General features: G+C 47.6%; 1 long non-coding RNA gene across 3 annotated transcripts in view; it reads left to right on the top strand.

Moving 5' to 3' along the window:
- LOC122461933 overlaps positions 1–21563 on the top strand; it is a 51059-nt gene that overhangs the window by 10077 nt on the left and 19419 nt on the right. Inside the window, exon 3 of one of the 3 annotated variants that reach the window (XR_006284198.1) lies at positions 9980–10501. The exons of the other annotated variants lie outside the window; for them this stretch is intronic. This is a non-coding gene — a long non-coding RNA (uncharacterized LOC122461933). Of the gene's footprint in view, positions 1–9979; positions 10502–21563 lie in introns of those variants that run through there. 3 annotated transcript variants of the gene reach the window in all.

Here is a 21563-nt window from a genome sequence, read left to right as displayed (position 1 = left end):
GGAGATTTAGGTTTGATATTAGTTAAGCACTAGAATAGGCTTCCAAGGGAGACACTGGAATCCCCAATATCAGAGGTTTTCATAAACAAGTTAGACAGACACCTGTCAGGGATGACCTAGATTTGCTTAGTCCTGCCTCATTGTGAGGGGAGGGAGGGATCAGTGACCTCTTTAGCAGCCTTCCAGCCCTATATTTCTGTGAAGTGCATCAGAACCCCTCCTAAGCTATTCAAATACAGTATTGTCAACAGCTCATTCTCTCAGTATGTCTGGTTTTTGTTATTAACTTGTAACCTTTCAGCCTCTGTGTTCCATCATTTTGCACTGGTGAACAGGGGGACAATTCACAGCGAATGAGATTAGTCAGCCCCGCAGTTATCTCTAAGGGACCAGGTCTGGCCCGGTGAAGACAATGGAGTTACAACAGGTTTAAGTCTAACCCTAAGTCTTTTGGCTCAATGAGGAGGCCAGAAGAAGGCTCCAGGAAGCCGATGCATCTGAGGAGACTTGAAAGGCAGGGTAGCCTGGCTGCATGGGCACTTGTTCAAGCTAATCCACAGCAGTGCCAGAGAGCTGCACCTGGGAACATGGAAGCTGTGAACTAGAAGCGATAAACAGCCACCAGAAGGATCAGACAGACATCGTAGCTCTTCTGCTGGCTCATACATTTCAAAGAGCCCATTTAACAGGTCATCCTCTCTGGGAGTCTGTTTAACAAATGGAAGTCGCAAAGTACTGTTGGGTTCCTCCGACTTCAAACAATTTCAGCTCAGTATCAAATGGGGTCCGGCATCTAATATTAGTCAATATTTTCGTTAGTGACTTGGATAATGGAGTAGAGAGTATGCTTATACAATTTGTGGATGACACCAAGCTGAGAGGGGCTGCAAGCATGTTGGAAAATAGGATTAGAATTGAAAATGGCCTTGACAAATCATGGAATTAATCTGAAATCAACAAGGTGAAATTCAATAAAGACAAGTGCAAAATACTACACTTAAGAAAGGAAAAAAAATCAAATAACTAGCGTGGTGGTGGTATTGCTGAAAAGAATGTTTTGTTTTTTTTAAATGGATCACAAATTGAGTATGAGCCCCCAAATGTGGTGATGTTGCAAAAAAGGCTAATATTCTGGGGTATATTAACGGGAGCATCATACATAAGACACAGAAGGTAATTGTCCTGCCCTACTCAGCACTAGTGAGGCCTCAGCTGGAGTGTGGTGTCCAATTCTGGGTGCCACAGTTTAGGCTAGGATCCCCTAGCTGGCTGAATCCTGAGCTTGCAGGATGTGTGTAGGTTCCTAGTCCAGCCTCCCGGCTGTCCCGTTGCTAAAACGCTTACCAGTCTATCTGTGCTGGAAAACCGCTGTTTGCCACGTGAGGTTCCCACATGCCGTCTGAAGAAAATGGATGTGACCTTTTTTTAAAAGGACCTGAAATGCCCCAGGTGAAATGGTGTGTGTGATTGCCACTGAAAGAAAAATGTGCTGTGGCTCTTGCGCACTGGACTGATGCGTTATGTTTGTGTCCCAGTCTGGGTGTAAGATTTAAGGTCTTCACTAGAGCTCCGCTGGATCAGGATCGGTGCTTAGATCCCCAGGCGCTAGATACTCTAGCGATCACTTGGACAGAACACCCCGAAACTGACTTGAACTTCACAACTAAAGTCCAGTTTTATTTTTACTACCCAGGGACTCTTGTGGCTAAAGCATGTGAGTGGAGGCAGGAGATCTGAGTTCAATTCCCGGCTCAGACTTCCTGTGTGACCTTGGACAAGTCACCTAATCTCTCTGGACCACAGCTCCCCATCTGTGAAATGGAGAGAAGATTTTCTTTGGTCTGGCCACTTGGGCTATGTCTGCACTGCCCCACAGTTCAGACTACCAGGGTGTGAACAGCAGAGCGCATGGAAGTGTTGCGCTGTGACTCCCCTGTGTGGACGCTGCAGATGCAAAGGGAAAGGTTCACATTGGTGTAACTCTGTTTGAAGAGAATTCTCTTAACACGAACTAGGAACCTTTTAGGTCGTGCCTGCGGCGTCCACACAGGAGAGTTACAGCACAGCACTTCCGTGCACACGTCTGTTCACCCCGTGGTAGTCCGCACTGTGGGGCTGTGTAGACAAGCCCTTAGCCTGTAAATTCTTCAGTGCAGGAACTGTCGCTTACTATGCATATATACGGTGTCTGGCACACTGATACCCCTATGTCAATTGGGGCCTCTAGGCATTTGCCATCATAAACATGAATGAGTGCTTTGAGATCATCGGGTGAAAGTAGGGTAACCATCTGGCTGGTATTTGACTGGCTCTACTGGTTATTTTTTTATAGATTAAATTATTTTTCTGGTGACTAGAAAAAAAAAATCTGCCATTTTGTTGTTTTTAGTGGGTCTAAAGATTTACATTATTATCCCAATACACTGGGATAGCTAATGTTAAAGGTTTGTGTCCAGCTAAAGAGGCTGCAGTGTTCCCGCATCCGCAGTTTAAGCTAAACAGATCAAAACTGTTGAAAATACAGCAGCTGCCTGCCCACCACCGTGCAAGGGCACTGCGCGGGGGCGTGAGAGAGGTTTGAGTCACGAGAGAGTGAGGAGATGTGTAATGTTGTCAATTTTTATCTACATGTGTGGAGTTGCCTTGTGGTTGGGTGTTGGGATTGCCTCTGGGCGGGGTTCATTTCAAAGGTGGTAACGCTAGGTGCCAGGTTCTGCAGAAGTGCATTCTGGATCTTGAGTCAGGCAAGACCGATCACCCCACACTTGTTTGCTGCTTAATCCTAACCTATGGACTGAAATAGCACACAGATGCTGTGGGAATTTGCGCCTGTCCCAGGCTTCTGATGTTCCAGGACAATAGTTGAATCCAGCAAAATACAATGCAAGTTCTTATATATATATATATTATTTTACCTTACTGAATAGGGGTATGTTAGAGAGTAGGAAGATCTAACAGCTGTCTGCTGACACTAAAGTTCTTCTGACTCTTGAAAGGTTTTCTACTATTACCAGCTACTTGCATAGCAATCAACATGCCCTTTAATAAAAGACTGATCCTAAAGGCGCTTTCTCCCTTTTCTGCCATTGCTATGGCATAATGAATTGGACAGTGATGCAGAATGTGAGCAGCTAATCCAAACCCCCTTACAATAGGTGTTTGGTATTGATTCTGCATGCAGAAAGAAGTATAGTCCTCTGGCTCATTGCATGCACTCTTCTTACTTGAGGGATAATTTTAGCCAATCCTGCCAGATGCTATTTCTTGTCTCATGTCTAAAAAACTGGCTGCAAGTGACTTAAGAACATAACCCAGGAGGTCCCTTCCAGTCTTATCAGGGCAACCTTGTCATATAACCCAGTGGTTTTCAAACCAGTATTGGGTCGCTCTGGTCAGCACCACTGACCGGGCCATTAAAAGTCCAGTCCAAAGTCCAGTCAGTGGTGCTGCCTGGCTAAGGCAGGCTAGTCCCTATCTGTTCCGGGGTGCAGCGTGGTGTCGGAAGGGGCCAGCAGCAGGTCCAGCTCCTAGGCAGGGGAGCCACAGGGCTCTGTGCACTTCCCCTGCCCCAAGCATGGGCTCCACACTCCCATTGGCCGGTTCCCAGCCAATGAGAGCTGGGAGTGGCGGTGCCTGCAGGCAAGAGCCGCACAGAGCCACTTGTGCGCCTCTGCCTAGGCGCTGGACCTGCTGCTGGCCACTTCCGGGGGTGCAGTGCAGTCCCGCCTTAGCACCCCTGCTGTGCCACTGACCGGGAGCTGTCCGAGGTAAGCCCGCGTCCCAATCCCCTGCTGCAGCCCTGAAAACCCCCTTCCCCCCCAAAGCTGGAACCCCTTCCTGCACCCCAAACCCGTCATTCCCGGCCCCAGCCCAGAGCCTGCACCCCCAGCCCAGAGCCCTAACCCCCCTCCCATACCCTGAACCCCCTCATTGCCGGCCCCACCCTGCAGCCCTCACCCCCGCAACCCAACCCTTTACCCCAGCCCTGAACCCAAACCCCTCATCCCCAGCTCTGTTGGGTCGCGGGCATCAACAAACTTCTTCAACTGGGTCGCCAGAAAAAAGTTTGAAAACCACTGATGTAACCCATTTAATACACTTATCAAGCTCCATCCTAAAACTTGTTGAGTTGTTTGTCCCCACTGATATTCCAGAGCTTCAATCCTCTGATTGTTAGAAACCCAATTCCCAGCCTAAACTTGGCCAGTTTATTCCCATTTATTCTTGTGCCAACACATCTTATGGGTGGCACTGTACACTGAATTTGCATGCACAGTCAATGTGATGGCATGTGCCCATTTGCTTGCACCAGAATTGTAATACTTGTGGTTGGCAATGTGATGAGTCAGGCCCCAAATATTGAAAGTGGCTTAAAAACCATGACTGGTTAAAAGAACAATTCTACATTTGGGTTGGCTGTTACAATTATACCAGAATGCAATGTGCAAGTGACTTGAAAATAGCCAGCTTTGCACACAGTTACCAATGTGCGGGTGTAATGTTGCTCCCAAATTAGCTGTGCAATTGCATTGCGCATCAGCGTTTGCGCACCTAAAAGGTTTAGAAAATTTGTCTTAAATTATAAGCAGCCTTTGAATGAAAAATTAGAATGAGGCCTTCTACCTGTTGCTGGTGGCAGTCAGGAAAAGTTAACCCTTTCTGTGCTGCCTACGGGGGGGACATGGCAGGTAGATGGGGCATCACCAGAGCATTATGCAACAGTCAAGAAATTATACGAATTATGCCCATTGTTTACAGTGCCCGCATTCCATCTTCTCATGCCAACACATTCTAATGCACACAGCCGTGTCCAGGACCTATTCCTGAGCTACAATGGCTGAGAGGTTATTGTGGGTGAACTACACAGGCCCTTTCAGGATCTAAGCCCATCGCTTTGGGCCACCTCAGGCCAGAATGGTACAGAATTCCCACTGACTTCACTGGGTGTTTGTACGTATGTGCCAACAGCTGGATGTAATTCAACTCTTGAGTCTGAAACAGCTAACTGAATGTTTCCTAGAGAAGTTGATTGTGTGTCCCAATTACAGAGTTAGGATGGGTTATGAGTTTGGGTGAGAAGCTGGAAAACAGAAAACCCTGAAGGGCATCACAGCAATACACACAAACATCAACTTTAGCCTCTAACAGTCACTCATACTGGGGCTTCAGAGACCTGGAAAGCTACCAGGACTCGACAAACACCCAGGAGTTTATCCAGAACCTCCTCAAATAATTTATTCCGACTCCCACAGAATAACAACTTGTTAAAGGGACCCAGGTCGCTCGAAAGCTGTGCCAGTAATAATTCAAGCCCAATTTTGAAGTCAAATATTTAGTTAAGCAGAGACTGTCTGATGGCTGGATGAAACACAGACAGCATCTGAGCAAGCTCAACGCTTCAGTTCTTCATCAATGTCCATTGGCACATGCTGGTCACTCAGTACCGTGTTGCTTGTTTTTTCAGACTCTCTTATGCCCAGGTAGCTTTTCCAACAGCTTGGAGAGAGGCATTTCAGCTGTGCTCTTATTCCTATTACAGGCAGAAATAAGTCCGCTGAGGCTCTTAGGGACAACTCTGATACAGATCAGCAACTTACTGGAGATTGGCAGGTCAAACCTATGCCTGTGATGTGTACCTCTGGCACCTTAGCTAGGCCTGCCCCTGTATCAGATGACTGCTGTCTACACACATGGAGATGGTTAGACTGAAAAGTGTCTGGCCCTCAGCTTCTTGGGAGTTGTTTTGTCCATATAATAAAAGAACTGCATAACGGGCAAGTGCCTGGTTAGATGAGGCCTGTGTCTGAATTAGCCGGGGGTGTAGAAGAACATCTAAGTTCGGTCTCTACTTTGGAGTCTGTGGCTGTATCCTTACCGTTCAGCCTGCCAACGCTCAAATGTGGGAGACTGTGACAAAGATGACAGATACAAATTACACTGAAGGATTGAATCCCTGATCATTGTAAGCGATTCTATGGTATTAGGTTCATGAGTCTCCATTTCTCATGTAAATGGTCAACAACAAAATTGTTTATGGAGCATAGGTAAAATCAGGACTAGAATGAGGATCATCTCAAAGGTAGGCCCATACCCTGTATTGTAAAACACCAAAGATATGTCACTAGCTGCTGTGTAATAGAAATGTAATAGGCAGTGTCTGTGTCATTGCCCTCTGCTAGGTGGGATCAGAATTACTCAGCTGTGTGTCATTGTCCATATACTACTAACAACTAATGGAGATTCTCCATTTGCATAAAGCACAAAGTGCTCAAGCAAAAAGTGAATCTGAGGGTTTTTTATCACTGCTGGCCCAACACAATTCCAAGTGCCTGTGGTGTGCAGAACAGTAATGGACATGAAGTCCTAGGTAGTTATATATCTGTTTGTCTTGTTGGCCAATGTTTGTAGATCTGACATACTGAATACTTTGTCTGACTACGTTGTATAGATTACATGAGTCCAAGCGATATCTATGCATGTGGTTAGCAGAGTCTACTGAAAAGACACATACTTCCTGGTATGGGGTAATTTAGCGGACTTTTCACTTCCCTAGGGGTTCCTCTTTTTGAATGTTTTCTAGCAGACTCCAGTTTGCGTCCCACAAAGTGCAGCCACGTCTCAACAAAAAGCTCTCTGGCTTAGAAGCCTGCACGGGAGGGAGCTGCAGCAGTAGCCTCAAACGTGAAATTTGCCATCCAGCTCCTTAGAAAACCAGTTGCCAATGCATATGCAGATGAGCCCAGAAGGGCTACAGCAAGGAAGAGCAGCTCTGTGGCATGCTCGTTCCATCATCTTCCCCCAATATCAGCCCAGGCCCTTGTTTACACTAGGAAATCACATGGCTTCAGCAGTCAGGCTAGCTGACTTGGTGCTGACTACAGGGTTAGCTGTAAGGGAGCACCAGGGCAAGCCATATTCAGCACAGGTTCCACTGAGCTTACGCTGAAGCCTGTGCTCTTCCCTGGTGTAGACAGGGCTATGTGATGTCTGCTGGGCAGTGACTTAAGACTGCAAGGAAACAGGGATTGCATGGAGGCCTATAGGAAAAGGTGTTGGCAAGGCTTGTTTAGAACTCGTATGAAATATTTTGGGCATGATTCTAGTCTGTCTCAGTTATGAATTAGGAACTCCCAGAGGGCTCTACTGCTAAAGGGTCACTTGGAAGCAAATGAGATTGGTTTTTTTTGAAGGCGGATTGCATGTGTTCTGTATGAAACAGCCCAGCGTTCTTTCCGGGAGAAACCAGGGGCCAGGTTCTGCTCTTACATGCACCAGTGTAAATCCTGAGTAATTCCAATGACTGAAATGGCACAACTCCAGATTTACGTAAGCCAGCATCTCTGAGATCAGAACCAGGTCCCTTGTTTATAAGTAAGGAATCCTTTTTACTGGAGTCTGCACCTTAGAACAGGGCTCTAGTTATCTTACTGCAGGAATCAAACTTGAAAAAACCAAACTGTCCAATCACAACCTACTTCCTCATTCCCTGTGATTTGCTTCTACAAAACATAGAGGTTCCGGAGGAGCCATGAGGTGACGGACGGTTCAGCAGTAGGTGGGACAGGGACAACTATCTGAAAGCTTGTCTCTTGAGTAAATACAGTTTTAGGCAGTTTAGCTAGAAGAGCTTGAGATGCCTGGCTCAAATCAGCTCCACCATTTCCAGCTCTCACGTGGTGGGAGGATAAATTTGCAAAAGGACTAATATCCATGTGCCCCTGCTCTCTTACATGGCTTAGACTTGGCTTTCTTCTTAGTGTGGCTCCTCTTCCCTTTGTGCAGGATGTGTTCAAGTACAAAGCCAGGGCGGGGAGTGGCTTTAGAAAGGAGGAAGGCCAGGGACAATGTAGAGAAGGAAATGAAGGCCCTGAGGAAAAGCTAAAACTTAACCCATGCATGCTAATAGGTAATGCTCAATAAAGAGAATGAACAATAATAGTTATGACCAATAACAACAAGTAGGGCTGAGCCTAGACCAAAACCTCTGGCACAATGTAGAACTTTGAAGAAGTTCCATTGGCGATTCAAACTGAGAAATGGCATGAGCCAGTGGGTCTAGAGAGACCTGGATTCAAGTCCCCTGGGTGAGTGATCTGATTCCCCTCCCACCCTTTGTCTGTTACTTTGCGCCAGTAATGCAAAGAAAAACCTGAGCCGCAGAGTTTGGTAATCTCCGGTAACATTGGTGGGGATAATCCTCATCTCCCGAGTTTGGAGCCATCAGCTGATGTCCACAGAAGTCAGTATAGAATCTTCTTGCTATACGGACCATTGCCTAATCAGCTTTTGGTAACTCTCCTCTAAAGTCTCAAGCAAAGCTCATTGCTGGGGGCAGACTACGGCAGAAGGTGGTTCACTGGTGCAGTGGCAAATTCTTTGTTGCACTATGAAATATATTGTACTTTGGGGCTGGTGAGAGCCTGTGGGGGCAGCATGCTCAGGTCCTATGGATGGAGAGGTTACTTTGATTAGTCAGCACATGATGGCCCCCAGCGTGAGCTGTGGCCAGTCCTACTCCACCTAGAGGAGCCTGGATACTGCAGTGATGGGCATATGGATCAGGGAATTAATGGCTGTTCACCAGCCAGGGTGGCCTTTAGGGTAGTAGGGGATCAGGGCCAAAGGAAATTGCCATACTCTGTTTGATTCTGTCTTTTACTTTCACTGATCCTATTGGAGACCATGTGAAAATTCACCTTGCCTTCACCTGACTTCAGCGGGAGCAGGTCTGAGCCCTTGCTTTCATGGTCACTGTTTCCCTCTGCACATGGCGTTGCGGAAAAGCACAAGGTGGTGGATCTGAGGCTGAGTTAGATCTCTGCTGACAAAGGTTTGCTCTGTGTGTGGTAATTGCTCCTCCCCCCACACTCGGCAGCAGGGATCGCCACAGAAGAACAGCTGCGGCTGCCTCATAAATACAGTTGTCTAAATATGCACGTAATAGAAAAGTAGATACAGCCCAGTATGTCCCAGCTAGAATGGTCAGTTCACACCAAATTAATCTCTTTTGGTCTCTTGTAATTTATGGTGACTTGTAGCAGAAATCCCATTGCAGATAAATGGATGGTCTTGCAGCAAGTGTGAAGGCTCTTCCGAAGCAAGGAAATCTTGGCTTGGCAGGAATCCAAAACACTAGCGCAGATTATGAAACGTCCTTTCCACTGAGCAGCCCAGCGTATCCTGCTTACTTTGCAGCTCTCCGGACTGCCTCAGCTTGTAGCTAGTGTGTCGGTGGCTCTGAACAAGCTGCCTGGGTTAAGCACTCAAGCGCTGCTCCCTCCCTTCTTCTAAAACCGCAACGAGCGGCAAAAATGAAACCAGGCCCTGAAATAATCTATCCTGAGAGCATGGTGTTAACTTCTGAAGCAGGCCCACTGGGCAGTAAACCAAACAACCCAGAAGTGATCTAGAGGTCCTAGAGAGACACCGTTTGCGGCTTCTTCAGTGCAGCGGGAAACTGAGGCCATAAAACCGAGGGCCGAGTCCTGCTCCTGCTGAAGTCAGGCAGTGTGAATTTTCACATGGTTTCCAATAGGCTCCCACAACAGTTCTGCAGGAGGATGTTTACACTGACGTTGAGTTGATTGTGTTAATTCCATCATGTAAAACATGATAAGGAAGGGGTGCAATTCTGATTCTGATGGATAGTTTAATGAGGGAACAGATGGGGAAGCAACACCTTGTGTTAGAAGGAGGCTTAAGTGCAACCTTGGAAGTGTTTCATTTCTGGCTCTCTGTGTGGTGTTGTGTTTTAGGTTTTTTTGTTGTTTGTTTTTCCAGAGCTTATCACATCTGTCTTTGCCCCTGGACATGTGCAAGTTCACAGAAATGGTTCTGTTCCAGGGCTAATGAGTAATTCCATGGTCTTGGGCTCAGAGAAGGGGGATGGAACATACAGCAGCTGGAATTGTATGGTTTGCAAGGAACTCCGCTGGTACAGAATTTCAGGCCAATCCATGTTTTTATTGTTGTCCAACAGGCTTTTCTTAAGATTGCTGCTGAACTCCTTGGCTGTTGGTGCAGAAATGACCCCTCCAAGGGATGCAGAAATCCAGTGGGGATACTTGTTTTCGGCATATCAAGTGCAAATGGAAAATAATTACGCCAACGCAGGTGGTTTGAATTTATTTGGGTGTGAACTTTGCTCAGTTCATGAAGGAAAAAGTGCTTGAATCCAGAAAGTACACAGGCTGTCCTGACTCTGTTTTAGATCTGATTTGTGTTGGGTAAACTGAGATGAATTGAGTCTTAGTAAGTCTCAGCAGATCACTGTGTGTTTGTTTGTTAAATTCAGCTTTTTCTCCAAGCAGCGAGAGATTTTCTGCCTGATGATTCTGTACAGAGCACCGGAAACAGAAGACAGATGTCATATGTTTATCAAATGTTTCCATCACACACACTGGTTTTCCCATGCTGGCTGGCTTGCAGATCTCAGGCCCCAAGGCTGGGTTTACACTGCATGCACAGCAATGTATTTGTAGTGTACACAATCACTTATAGATTCTCCCCCCCACACACAATTTTTCCTAGTGCTAGCATCCATAAATGAGGTCATGTACACACACACTGCATGATTCCAGCCACGCAGCTTCACACATTTTAATTGCTACTGCACTTTCCCTTTTTTACGTGATCACAATCTGCCTCCTTAGACACCTGTGCATCACTCCTCACTGCCATATTCCTCTTCCTTTCTGCTGTCTGCCTCTTACTCGGTCCCGTGGGACGTATTTCTGCTTATCAGAGCTCACAGGCTTTTCCTGTTTAAGGAGAAGTTGGGAGCTCTTCCCCCCCCCCCCCGCCCCCGTAGAGAGACGGATTAGAAAGGAAATTCTTTTTATAACCAAGATCTGAGGATGTACGCTAAATCTTTACAGCTGCCCATGAAGCATGAACTTAATAGGCCTCTTTCAGTCACTTCACAATCGCTCCAATAAATTATGGTTGAGTGGTGCGAGCACAGGTCAGAGAGCCAGGAGCTGCTGCGTCCTCAGCCAATACACTGATTCTTTCTGGGGCCTTGGACAAGTCACCAGTGACCTGATTTCCAGAGGTGCTGGGCACAGGGCACTAGCAAATTCACTGCAGTCACTGGTTTGCTACAGTTTGGCAGTTCTGAAAATCCGGCCACAGTCTTCTCTGGGCTTCAGTTCATCCTCTGTCCACTGAGAAGAAATATTTCCTGCTTTTCCAAGGTGGCGCTAGGTCCCTCTTCAGAGCAGGGAGTGTATTTTATATGATGTCTGTACCGTGGCTAGCACAGCCTGACGGTGATGTAATACAACTTAATGAAGTCCTGCAAAGAGAAGCGTTCAAGGTTGTGATCACCACCCTATCCTACCCAGTTAGCAGTACATGCAGTGCAGTGTCATCACACTTTGGGGAAGGGTGAGACGCTCAGGAGCTCTGGCTTCAGTTCCAAACTCTCTGCCACAGGCTTCCTGGGTGACCCCCAGGCAAGTCACTTAGGGTTTGTCTACACTGCAATAAAAGATGCGTGGTTGGCCTGGGTCAGCTGGCTCGCAGGGCTCAGGCTGCGGGTCTATAAAATTGCAGTGTAGACATTTGGGCTGAGTTCCAGCTCTGAGACCCCACCAGGGGGAGACTCCAGCCTAAACCTGAACATCTGCACTGAATGTTGATAGCCCCGCAGCCCGAGTCAGCTGACCTGGACTCTGAGACTTGGTGCTCTGGGTTTTTTTTTATTGGTGTGTAGACGTACCGTTAGGCTCAGGTTTTCCAAAGTGCTCAATACCCACCAGCTCCCATGGAGAGTAGTCAGAGCTGCTGGGGACGGAGCTCTTGAAAATCTGGCCATGCGTCTCTGGGCCTCGGTTTCCCATCCATGATATGGGGATAATAGCACCTCCTTCCTCTTGCCATTGAAATAGACAAGACAGACAAAGGGCAATTCCTTCAGGACAGGGACTCTCTCTCTTGCTTTGTCTTTGTACAGGGCTTAGGGTTGCCAATGTTGGTGGACGTATTCCTGGAGGTGTCATCACCTGACATGATCTTTAATTCCTGGAGACTTCAGGGCAATCCTGGGGGTTTTGTAACCTAGCACAGTGGGGTTACCGCTGCAGTGCAAGGCTTTGCATGCTATTGCAGTCCTCTGCTCCTACTCCTCTAGCTGGTCCTGATCCTGTGGGAGATTCAGGAAGCAGCACTGAAGGACCAACCTGTGAGGTCCATAGCAATGGAAGGTGCTTGCAATCCTAAGCTGTTGGGCCCCAGCTGCACAGGGTATTATTCAGTCTAGGGAGCCCCACCGCAGGGTCAGACTGGCTGAGTGTTGCCCCCTTTCTTTGCCCAGGGACATTTGCATTCTGGCTCCGCACCTAACATTCAGCAATGGCCCATCACACATGCTGTGCCATCCACCTTCCGAACAGCCCCACTGAGAGGGGCAGAGTTTGGGACAGCCCGGGCAGTGGGGGGGTAAAGCCGGGCACCAGCACCATTAGGGATAACCAGTCAGTGCCAAAGTGAATCCAGCTTTCCCCTGACATCCCTTTACTAGGGAATTCTCTGGGTTACCTAGAAACAGATGGCACATATTGCCAACGCAATGATTTATTCTGCTGGGCTACTCCCCCTTCCTGGGCCTTGACATCTGTCTGCCCCCTTCCAGCTCCAACCAAAGGTCAGTGCTAGAGGTGAAGGAAGTGGATTGTATAGAACCTAGCTTAGAATTTCACCGGGATCTGGCCCTGGGTGCGTTGCCTGCATTCACAGTACCAGCGTTAGGCTCCGAAGCATGCTCCAGCATCCTTTGTGCTAGCGATGGCCTTGCTTGGGGTGCTCTCGCCTATCAGCAGACTTCCTTCTCCATTGGACTCCTCCTGATCTAGTATTGGCCTGGGTTCACACTGGGGGGGAAGGATTTTGCTTCTGCGCCTACTCTGATGTCTCCTAAAATATGATCTCCTCGCTGGCCTCCTTTATTGCCTGAAGCAGAGCCTGGTCAAACGCCACCTTTTGCTGTTTGTAACTAGTTTGATTACTTTTGGACGGATTGGTTCATTGTTATGCTCCGGGGTGTCTCCTGGTTCTGTCTGGGAGGGGGAGGGGAAGCGGAAGTGCCAAACTATCCTGTGTGGGCCCTTGTGGGATTTCTGGACTAGCAGGAAGAAGTAGACATCTTCTGGGAGAGCTGAGCCTTGTGAGATGGCAGCCTAGGCTTCAGCACTTCAAATCCGCGTCTGGATTGTGGGGTGCTTCTCCAAAGTGAACAGCTGAAGCCTGCCGGTCACTGTCTGCACACACGCCGCTCCCCGCTCAGAGCACAGAACAATGCTAATATCCTCCAATGTACGTGAAGGTTCCTTATTCCATGGCAGCGGACCCCAAAACGTGAATGCGTAGGCAGGATTTGCGACGCAGAGGCCAGGTGAGTGTTAGTCACATGTGAAAACATTTCACAAACGAGCAGCCCAGGGGAAACCTTGTTTTGATTTCAGAAACCTCAAACCTCCACACCCAGCAACTTGCTCCTTTCTCTGGGGAAACTTTCCCACTGAGCTGAGGTCTTGGCGACCAACGCTAGGCTGAGTTTATTTGGTTTCCCAGTTGCATGGCTGTGCTCCCTCGACGCTGGTGAACTTTCACTGCACAGGAGGGTGGTGGTTGACCCTGCGTCCTGGGGGTGATGAGGAGCTGAACGCGCACTGCACTGGAAGAGGGAAGGATGGCGGAAGCAGAGAGGGCTCCTGTAGTATCAGCTGACCTGCTCCTGTGGGCTGTTAACACATCTTACAGTCAACTTCACCACTGCCCCTGACAGGCCGGGCGTCCTAAGAGCTTGACAGGCAGCCGGAGCCAGTTGCTTCCATCATGACAATGTCATTATCCTTAAAAGGGAAAACTCTGAGTTATCTTATCTGCTTAACTGCCTTCCGGTGCAGATCGCTATATTGCTAATCTGAAGTATGCAACTTTAGTCCCAGTGCGCTCTAGCTACGCCAGGCTAACTAGTACTGTGCCATTCTGCACTGTCTCTCCAGCATACTGAATTGCTCAGTTCCCCCCTCCCCCCTTCTGACTCGTTGAACTGACAAAGGCAGGCCCAGTAGCATCCTGAGCGTCTCCGTGCAGTAACCAGTGGAGTGTATGTCTGTGTGACAAGCGCTGCGGTGACACGGTTGCAGCTGCATCGCTGTAGTGTGGACATTTAGTCCAGCGACGGAAAGGGTTTTTCCAGATCTGTCATACCCCCCCACCACTACCCCAAGAGGCAGTCGCTAGCCAGCGGAAGAATTCTGAGCCAATCGGAGGATCTAATCCTGACCATACTGCACAGGGTGTGAAATTTGTCACGGCCCTGAACAATGTAGGTAGGTCAGCCTAAGTTTTATGTGGAGACCAGGCCTGAGGCCCTGATCTTGTGCTTTCAGCCCCCCGAAGCCTGTGTGGAGCCCTGTTGGGGGGGGGAGGGGGCCCTCTGTGTGGGTACAGGGTCCATCCACCTGGAGAGGTCACTGCAGGATTGGGGCCCCGGTGGCAATACAAGATTGGAGAGCTGCTGGAAGAGGTATACCTGGACACCACGAGAACTCCAGGATAACAGGGTGGGAAACAGCTGCATCTTGTGCTCCTGCTGCTAACTTTTCAGGAGACTTTGTGAACTGTGGAGGTGAATGGGAGGGTCCCCTGAGTCCTGGTTCATGGCCTGAGAAGTTCTTCTCTTCTCCTGTGGAACAGCCCAGCCAGAAGGCCACGTCCCACCTGGCTAAGACTTCTCTGAAGCTTGTCAATGTCACAGGTACCATGTGGCTGAGCAGGGTCACGCAAAACTTCTAGAAACCCCTCTCCTATTTTTGTGCTAAAAATGGTGATTTGGTGACCAGATCAAGGAGGAGGATGATTTTTTGGCAGCAAAAATACTTTCATTCAAAATTAGCCCAATTTTCAGAAGGAAACAATCCCCTTTTTGTCCAAGTATTTTGCAAAAATGGGATCAGATATCTAAAGAAATGTGAAAATGGCCCTGTTCTGAGACTCTTTGAACTCACTGTGACTATTTTCCTCCCCTTGAGCAGTACAGGACACTCCTTTCCCTGGCCGGTGATGGATGCAGCTTGAAAAACCACCTCAGAGTGTAGCCACTGTGGTCTGCAACCAAAATGAATGTGCCCACAGCTTAGGGTTGATCTCAACTCCCATCCAACTTTTAAATGATCCTTGAAGTAAATGGTCAGTGAGGGTGAAGCCAGTGCAAGGTCTGTGCTGCTTAAATCCCACTCACTCCACATCTTGACTGGCCCTCTGCCAGTTTTGCTCTGAGGCCCTGATCTTGCAATTACATCTGCATAGGGGGAGAACTTTGAACCCACATGGCTGCAACTGCAGGATCAGGGTCTTACTACTTTGAATATTATGATCTGAGATTTGGATACAGCCCCTCCTTAATCCAGCAGTTTGCATACAAAGTACAATTGGCATTCAGAGCCTTTTTAAAAGTTAACTAGTTCTTCTCAGGCTTAGACTCAGACGAAAACAAGTCAAATGTATTGGCTCTGCTCAGTAAAACCAACCCAGAGCAGCTGCCATCTGTGCTGCTGGGAAGTAAGACCATTTCCATGGAAAACGATCAAAGATTCCAGTTCTCAGGCTTCCTGTGTGAACTTGGGCAAGTCACATAGCCTCTCTAGGTCTCTGTTTCCCATCTATAAATGTAACCCTTCTGCCCGTCAGAGTTGGCAGCAACAAGGGCCGGGTTCAATATCTAGGGGATCCATTCCAATAACACAATGCAAACCGGCTCGAGCCCCCACCCAGTGACCTGGGACAAATATATACCACCCCCGCTGGGCACCTCCAAGAGGCAATACTTCCCCTCTCGCAAGCACATAGTCTGAGTGTAGCAAAAAGCCTTTTAATAACAGAGAGAAACAATGTGGCATTATGTTGGGGAAACACTACCAACAGGATTCATAACACAACCCATGAGCAAAAACCCACCCCAAGCACATTTGGGGCATGCCCTTTCCCTTTGGTTCTTGAGTCCAGCAACCGCAAGTCACCCAAAGTCCCAGAAGTCCAATGACCCAAAAGTCTCTGTCCCTGGTGAGGGAAGCCCCAGAGTTAGAAAGTTTATCTGCGGACCTTTACCTCCCAACCTGGGGGGCGGGGGGGGGAGAGAGGTAAGGGGCACCTTACATGATCTGAAGCTGACCGCCCCACAGCTCCATAGGCCTTCGCTCCGCTCCACCAGCCGCCCTGCTCTGCGGCCCACACGCAGCTCCTGCCGTCCCACAAACTGCTCTGCTCCGCATCCTACAAGCAGCTCCCACCGCCCCACAAACTGCTCCGCTCTGCGTCCCACAAGCAGCTCCCGCCGTCCTATGAACTGCTCCACCAGCCTGTCCACAAGGGACTCCAGCCATCCCAGAAACTGCTCCACAATATATCTTCAGGCTCCCGCACTACTTAACACAACGCTCAGTAATTTCAGCTTTTAAGTGAATTCAGCTTGTAGTAGGGGAGCCTCAGTGCTGGTGCACCATTAGCCCAAAGTGAGCTTAACAGCCTGTAACTAGACTCCTAATGGAATCAAAATTAGCTCTGATATTCCACAGTGGAGAGAGGAGGAAATGCAATTAGCATGTAAGGCCCTCACCAAGGGGCCCATGCCACCAAGTATTAATACTTATCCCCTTGATCTCTCAATTCACACAGTTTTGAAACCCATGACCCTTGCCTAGCAAGTGCTACTTAGTTGATGGTGAGTCCCTCCATCATAACAAAAGGCCAAGTACAGTTCCAAGCACAGTTCCCATAATCAGGGTAATAACAATTTATTCTTCCTGCCCCAATAACAGAGACAGTCGGGATCCCACAGCAGCCAAAGTGACCATTTGGGCAGCTATGGCCTCATTCTAGGCGGGGTGGGTGTGCCTATGCAAATGAGATCAGCCCCTGAAGTTCTTTTCCACAACTTGCCACACCTCACCACCAGATGTCAGGCTGGAGCTCATTCTGACACTGCTTACATAAAATTGGGGATTTCAGCATTGCCTACCTCACCAGGGTTGTTGTAGGGATTCTGGGGAGCTCATATACTAGGGTAATGGGGCCATCATAGCCAGACCTGTGCCTCAGAAATATACTCCTTGTGGCAGCTAACGTAGCAGAGGCCTTAAAATGGAGCTGGCTGCTTTATTTCCTCCGAGGGAGTCTGCAATAAACAATAGCTGTCATTTCTGTTGGACCTCTGGAAGATGGTGACGTGTGCGGGTATAAAATATTGGACTTAAAAGGCAGCTGGTTTAGGGCATGTCTTTTTGGGACAAGGTATCCTGTTAGATGAGGAAAATGCAAGAGGAAGAGCCCTGAGTGAATATGAACACTGCGCCATGTGGTAGCTGAGCTTTCATAGATGTCCGCGAACCTGGGCTCCCCATGTGCAGGTGAGAGGTATTAAGTAAGATGAATCCAGGGCTGGTGGAAATGGTTTGTCCCAGAAGTGTGTTTAATTAAACACTACTGCGGGGGTTGTAGAAACTTGGCACCCCCCAAAAAAGTCAGTTTTCCTCAAGTTGTTGGGTTTCTTTTATTATTAAAAAAAAAAAGAAAACCTCATCAGCCAAAATACGGAAAAATTTTCACTGAAAGAGACTTTTTTTGACCAGCTCTAGGAGACACCCCCCCCCCCCCCCACAGATGAGGAAGTTGTGGCTACAGGATTGACCCAAGGTCATGATAGGAGCCAGCTCTCCTGATTTCCATCCTGTGTCTTAACCCCAGGACCATCCTTTCTCCTTTAGTAAAGCTCACCCAAAACATGTTTCAAATTTAGATCAGGCATCTGTGAAACTTCTGGAAGCCAAGAGGCCATTAAACACTAACATAAGTGGTGTGGGGAGGGGGAGCCAGTAACCCCTGCAACAGCCTCTGTTTGCAAGTTGTCTGGCCCACGTGGGGAAGGCATGACAGGATCTGTCTGCAATACTCTTGTCTCATCTCTACACCCAGATAATTCTTAGTATTGTCCACCCACATCCTCCCTCCTTCTACCCCCTTGACCTCTTCCTTCATACAGGCCCTTGCAGTCTTTGCACTAGATGACCTCATTGTTCACCCTGAAATGCCTCCAAAAGAATGTCAAGTTTCTTATTTTGCCCTCATGTTTAAACAACAAACCCGATCACGCAGCATTCGTAGTCACTCGGGGCTCTTCCTCTTGCCTAACAGCACGCCTTGTCCCAGAAAGACATGCCCTAAACCTGCTGCCTTTTAAGTCCAATATTTTATGCCCATTCAAGGGCAGGAACTCTGGGTTCTATTCCTGCCATTGCCCAAGGACTTCTGGAGGGGGATGGGTGAGTCATTAAAGGACTACATTTCAAAAGTGGACTCTCACTTTTTTTAACTCTCTCAGTTTTTGGATTGACTTCAACTGGAAACATGAACATCAGCGTTTCTGACATTCAGGGGCAAGATGTCCATTGAGCAACCAAAAGCAGAGAGACGCAGAACTCGAATGTTTGAGAATCTAGGCCTTAGCCTCTCTTGTGCCTCAGTTTCTTCAGCTGTGGCCTGTATGTAATAATATCTCCCTCCCTCACAGGGATATTGAGGCTAAATTCAGGATTTAGATTGTAATCTCTTGGGGGCAGGATTGTCTTTTAGTTCTGGGTCTGTACAACATCTAGCACAATCAGGTCCTTGTCCATGGCTGGGACGCCAGGGCTATATGGTAGCACAAAGAATAATAAATGTCCAGAAAGTGCTTTGAGATCCTGATGGGAAAGATGCTATAAAAGCGCAGCATCACTCCGCGGATGATGATGTGAGTCAAAAGTGGGGACGGAGTTTTAACTTCTTGTCAATTTGATTCACTTGCCCTTATTTTTAAGTAACCCATTTAAAATTAATCTTCTTCCATTGCAGCCCCCAAACACTGGGGCACTATCTAATGTGTGAACCTAGCCCTCCTTCAGGGGGTTCCTAGAGATTTGAATCCAAATGCGATGATCAGTAAGGAGGACAAATGACAGCTGCACAAGTAAAATGATATTTATATCAGCGTGGCTATACACAAAGTTGAGCGTGTGTGTCTGTCTGTGTGTCCCTGCCTCAAAGAGCTTTAAGTCTAAAGGCACAAGATGGCACAGGATGCCTCTATGCTTCTTGGGAATGGATAGTTTGGGAAGGGGTTTGATAGAGAGAATAGGAGGTAGAGGGCACTTGGTGAATGTTAATTAAGAGGCTTTTCCAAACAGTAGGGACAACAGGAGAGAAGGGGTGATGTCAGGGCTAGGAGACGAGGTGGGAAAGGGGAGACCTTGGGCCAAGCAGAGGTAGCAGGAAGTATAGGAGATGTGCAAGGAGATGTAGGCAATGGGTATGGGGGAATTTCTAGTGTGGAGATGCTCCACGTGTTCTGAGTTGTAATATATCACCCTGCAGCTCCAGGTGCAACACAGGCCTCTGAATTCCCCGTGTGAGAGAGAACAAGATTCAATATTTTAAAACTGATGAGTGTTGGAGGGGGGCAGTGGGTTATTAGTCATATAGCCTGGTTGCTGGGGCCCAGCCAACCTCTTACAGAAATTGTATAAAATTCCCACCCTTGGCCTTTAAACGCTAACAAGACAGGCTAGCAAGACCAGAGAGAACCATAAAGCTGAAAGCAGGTGGTTTAAGGGCTGATCCTGCAGACCCTTCCGAGGCTAGGTCTATTTTGCAGAACTGGGCCATAACTATGGAAGGATAGGAGGGTGGGTGGGAAACACTGCTTAATAATACTTCACGTGCTCCTCGACGAGCAGGAATCCTCTTGCCAAGCACAAAATTGTTAACTGTTAAACAGTGCCACATCAGCAGTTGTCACAAGAATAATGCAGTTTGCATAACCATGAGGTAAGGCACTGGGGGATATCGTGACTAAGTTTCCAGGAACAAATTAAAAATTGGCTTTCCAAAATGTGTGGGCTTGCATAGCAGAATGAAATATAGGGTTCTTCTGTCTCTAAATATTGTGGCCGTGTTTTGTGCCTTTGATTAATTCCTCTAATTCTCCCTTGAACTGAAAGGCGAAATCTTGGAGAGCTTTGTAGTTTATGGCTGTTTTAAGGTAAGATCCACATTTTTAACTCTGAGGGTAATTAACCATTGGAATGGACCAGCCAGGAATGTAGCAAATCCTCCATCACTTGGGGCTTGGAGGTCTTCCTGAAACAGATGCTCTAGTTCCTCCACAAATTGTTGGGCTTGATATAGGAATCACTGGGTGAAACCTAGGGCCTGTTTTTATGCAGGAAGTCAGACTAGGTGACCATAATGGTCCCTTCTGGCTAGAGATGTTCACTGGCTGAACTGGGAAAAAAGGTTTCAGGTTGACCCAAAACACACTTTTCAAATTTGGCAGTGACCTTGACATTCAAATTCGGCAGTGACCTTGAAAAAGGTGAAAAAATCTGTTTTAGGTTGAACAAAAATGTTTAATTTTTTTTTTTTTAGTGTAACTGGTTTAATGGAGGCAAAATTTGACACAGGCAAATTTTTGAATAAAAATAAAAACATTTCATTTTGAAAACGTCGGAACACAACGTTTCGATTTTTCTTTTTTTTTTTTTTTTAAATTCAACTAAATGGAGACAATTTCAGGAACTGTTTCGGTTGGCAAAAAGTCTGAAACATTTTGTTCAGCTCTACTTCTGACCATAAATCTCTGTATTTACATGGGAGGAGAAGCAAAAGGGGGAATGTTTCATATGTCAATACTACATTATGGTCTAAATGTGTTTAAAATCATTAATACGTGCTCCACATACTTCATTTAATCTAGATATTTAATTTTACCAACATCAGTGTTCCAGAAAATCTGTGATGCAGTTAAAGGCCACTTCTTAGAGTGGCTGGAAGGAAGTAATTAAATCTTGTTTAAAGTAAGTTGCATATCTGGGATCGATCGGCTTTCTTTTATCAGTACTCCAAAAACAGCACTTAAGCAAACTGGTGCTTGGACAGCCTCCGATAAAAGGTGACCTGCAATATTCCTCCGTCCCTGCGAGGGATCACAGAAGCGGTTCTATGCACTTTTATAACTGGATAAAGCAAAGGGCGAGTAAGTGACTTTCCCAAAGAAACCCAGATACTCAGTGGCGGTCTGGGGTATAGAAACTCAAAGCCCTGGCTTCCTAGCCTCTGCTGCAACCACTAGGCAACACTGCCCTTAAATCAGACACTTGCAATCTGCTTGAGTAACTTCCCCAGCTTTAGGACCTTCTCCTGTTCCCATAAGTCAACTCTAACACTCTCAGGGGTCTCAGTCGTGAGCTGAGTTATACACCGGTGCGGGAGAGGAAGGGGTGGGAGGTTCCCCCCACAACTAGTCTGTGTGTTTGTGTGGGGAGAGGAAGGAAAGTTGTTGCTGCAAGGGTGCTACCGCCCCTCCTGCACAGCTGGGGGAGAAGCGTGCGCCTGCATCCCAGCCAGAGCAGCCATGGCAGTAGTAAGCTGCCCTCGGCACAGGGTTATCAGTGTCGCACTTTGATTCCTGGCCTGCTCCTGGGACAGTCCATACTTGTGCCGCCCCTTCCTTGAGATCTGTGGCT

Source organism: Chelonia mydas, chromosome 10 (assembly GCF_015237465.2).
Source record: "Chelonia mydas isolate rCheMyd1 chromosome 10, rCheMyd1.pri.v2, whole genome shotgun sequence".
Lineage (NCBI taxonomy): Eukaryota > Metazoa > Chordata > Testudines > Cheloniidae > Chelonia > Chelonia mydas.
Note: the sequence above shows the minus strand (reverse complement) of the source record. Positions and strands in the feature narration are given on the sequence as shown.